The sequence below is a fragment of the Chrysochloris asiatica genome, unplaced genomic scaffold (assembly GCF_000296735.1).
Source record: "Chrysochloris asiatica unplaced genomic scaffold, ChrAsi1.0 scaffold00143, whole genome shotgun sequence".
NCBI classification, from domain to species: Eukaryota; Metazoa; Chordata; class Mammalia; order Afrosoricida; family Chrysochloridae; genus Chrysochloris; species Chrysochloris asiatica.
Genome location: NW_006408661.1, coordinates 1,563,026 through 1,566,763, shown reverse-complemented (window position 1 = coordinate 1,566,763; position 3,738 = coordinate 1,563,026). Strand labels below are relative to the sequence as shown.

Here is a 3,738-nt window from a genome sequence, read left to right as displayed (position 1 = left end):
CAAATCTGTTCTTCAGATGATCTCTAAATTCAGGTGGGATAAATTCAAGGTCATATTTTGCCTCTCATAGACTTGTTTTCATTTTCTTCAGTTTTAGTTTGAATTTGCATATCAGTAATTGATGGTCTGTTCCACAGTCTGCCCCTGACCTTGTCTTCACTGATGATATGGAGCTTTTCCATCTTCTCTTTCCTCAGATGTAGTCAATATGTATAACTATATCTATGTGGTAGTATTGGTTATGTGCTATGGAGTCAGTTCTAACACATAGAAAGCCTGCATAGGGTTTCCGAGGCTATAAATATGTTTAAGAGGTGAAAGCCTCATCTTTCTTTCATGGAACAGTTGGTAGTTTCAAATTCCTGACCTTGAGCATAGGGTTGCAGGGAAAGGAAGTAAAAAATTGTCAAGTGGGTCACTAGGAATGAGTGAGTGATGCTACTCTCATTTCCACCTCTTGGTTACTGAACACATGGATACTAGCAATTGGAGAACAGCACCATACATTGGATGCTGATTTAGAGCATACACAACCTCCAGGAGAGCATTGCCCCAACCCTGCAACGTCTTGCCACCTAGCTGCCACAGTAATTGTGCTTTTAGAAGGGTATTTCATCAATCAATAAAGCCAGCTGCTTTAGGATGATAAGGAGCATGGTAAGACCATGGAATTCCATGAGCATGGGTCTAATGACACACTTCATTTGCTGTGAGGTAGATCTCTCGATCCAAAGAGATGTTGTGTGGAATACTACTACAGTGGATAAGACATCCTGTAAGACCACAGATGGTAGTTTTGGCAGAAACATTGTGTGCAAGGAAGACTAATTCATATCCAGAGTATATGCCTATTCCTGTAAAAATAAAATGATGATTGTTCCATGATGGAAGTGGTCCAATATAATCAACCTGCCACCAGGTATCCCGCTGATCTCCATGAGGAATATTTCCTTCTTTGGGTTTCAGTGTTGGCTCCTGCTGCTAGTAGATTGGATGCTTAGCAATGGCTGTAGCTAAGTCCATGCTACTGAGACCCTGCATAAGCTCCACCTCTGCCACCATGACTACTTTGTTCATGAGCCCATTGGCAATGGCAGAAGTCACTGAAGAATGAGCATCGTTAGTTTCTACAGAATGTGTCATTTTGCCTGCTTGGTTGCTAAAATCCTCCTCTACTGAGAGAACACTTTGGTGTTCACATGAGAAACAAATATATTCACTCTTTTGCCCATTAATAGAGGTCTATCCACATATTTTGTCCCCATGCCTCCTTGGCACCAATATTCCAATCATGTTGCTTCTAATTCCTTCACCATCCAGCCAAACCATTGACAACAGCTCGTGAATCAGTACATAGTCACACATCTGACCATTTCTCCTCCCAAGCAAAACAAACAACCAAATACACTGCTTGAAGTTCTTCCCATTGGGAAGACTTCCCTTCACTACTGTCCTTCAGGGCAGTCCCAGAAAAGGGTTTATAGTGTTGATACTGTCCACTTTTGATTGATGCCTGAATATTGTGCAAAAACCTATGTAAACCAAGACTAGTTGTCTCTTCCAAAATAAACTGATCATAAGGAACTCCTTCATGAGGCCATAAGTCTAGAGTGGGAGAGGGAAGGTAATGTGACAGTAGTGGAGATCAAGGGCATTTCGGCCACTTACTTATGCAGCTTACTCATGCTTTCAGGCCCTCCTTAAATGTGGTCTCTTATGTACCACTTCCATTTAATGATGGAGTGTTGCTGTGCACCTCCAATTTCATGACTCTGTATGTCAGGCAGCACTCAGTTCATGATGGGGAGCTTCTGTTGCCTGGTGACTTGTTGGCCTATGGTTAGGCATTCATTCTCAAAAAGGGCATGGTTATTTACAGAGAATGACAGGGCTTTGCTACAAATTCCTAACGTTGTGTGCTGTGATTCACCAATAGGAGTCTGTCAATGACTGCAAACTGCATTTTAATTTTCCACTGGCATTTCAAGAACCATTGGATTTGCTGGATCATATGGTCCAAGTGGCAAGGCAGCTTGAACCTCTTGCAGAGCCTGTTCTAGTCATGGGTCACACTCAAAATTAGCAGATTTTCTAGTCATTTGCTAACTAGGCTGGAGTAACAGAGCTAAATGAGGGATATGTTGCCTCTAAAATCCAAAGAGGTCTACCAGGAATTGTGATTCTTCTTTAGTTATGAGAGGGGTCAAGTTCAATAACTTAACCGTCATTTTAGTACAAATATCTCTACATGGCCCACACCATTGAGCCTCTAGAGATTTCACTGCATTGGAAGGTGTCTGAATTTTTGTTGGATTAATTTTTCACCCTCTAGCACTTGTCAAAGTGTAGTGTCAGAAAAAGAGGAAGTCCCACAACAAGGTAGATTGGCACAGTGACAGTAGCAATGTGTTCAAACATAGCAATGATTGTGAAGTTGGCACAGGACCAGGCAGTGTTTTGTTCTGTTGTACACAGGGTCACTATGAGTTGTTTCCAATTCAATGGCACCTAACAGCAATGACAACAAGAGTACACAGATGTTTTACCAGTAAGTCTATAATCATTGATACTTCTTCCTGAGTAGGACCAATAATCATGATGTCATTAATGAAATGGGCCAATGTGATGTCTTGGGTAGGAAAAGGCAATCATGGTCCCTTGGACAAAGTTATGACATAGTGCTGGATAGCTGATGTACCCTGGAAGTGAGACTGTGAAAGTGTAATTTTGGCTTTGTCAGATAAAACCAAACTGCTTCTGGTGAACCTTAGAAATTAGAATTGATAAAAAAGGCATTGGCCAGATTAATCGCTGAATACCAACTACCAGAAGATGAATTTGCTCAAGTAAAGAAACAACATCTGGAACAGCAGCTGAAATAGGAGTCATGACCTGGTTAAGTTTACAAGAATCCATTGTCATTCTCCAAGAGCCATCTGTTTTTGCACCGGTTAGACAGGTGAGACAAATGTGGATGTGGTGGGAATCACCACCCCTGCATCCTTTAAATCCTTGGTTGTAGCTCTAATCTCTGCAATCTCTCCAGGAATGCAGTATTGATTTTAGTTTGCTATCTTGCTAGGTAAAGGTAGCTCTAATGGTTTTCACTTTACTTTTCTAACCACAATAGCCCTTATTCCACATTTCAGGGATCCAGTGTGGGTAACGGTCAGTGGCTGTTTATGTCTATTCTGATTATGTATTCCGGAACTGGGGAAATCACCACAGGATGAGTTTGAGAACCCACTGGACCCACAGTGATATTGGCCTTAGATCCCATAAATAACTTGATCTTCATATGTCCCCACTCTGATTGGTGGCCCACATTGATGCTTTGAGTCTCCTAGAATTAGTGTCAATTCAGAAACAGTGGCCAGTAATCCCTGAAAAGTATGATAATTGCCTTTCCTCAATGAACAGTTACCTTTTTAAAAGACTTTTAAAAGACTTCCCTTTTGGGAAGCCTGGAAAAAAGACTAATAGATGGCAGTGTAGTGGGGTCCTTCCTTAAGGGGACTGACCACCTCTTCATTCAAGGGATTATGGGTTTTTAAACTGGCTTAAGTCTGAGAACTGATTGAGAGTCATGATTCTCTGTTCTAGCAATGCAAGTCACTCTGCCATTCACTTGACCCAGAGTTCTCCTCTTGTACAAATCAAGTAAACATTTAATAAGTTTCCCATCTGTTTCAGTCTTAGGTATACCCTGCCTAATTAACCAATGCCATAAATCCACAC

The 3,738-nt window shown here is 41.4% G+C and overlaps 1 pseudogene; it reads right to left on the bottom strand.

Moving 5' to 3' along the window:
* Nucleotides 1-981: 981 nt before the first annotated feature.
* LOC102825407 lies at nucleotides 982-3,532 on the bottom strand (annotated as a pseudogene).
* Between the last annotated feature and the right edge of the window lie 206 nt (nucleotides 3,533-3,738).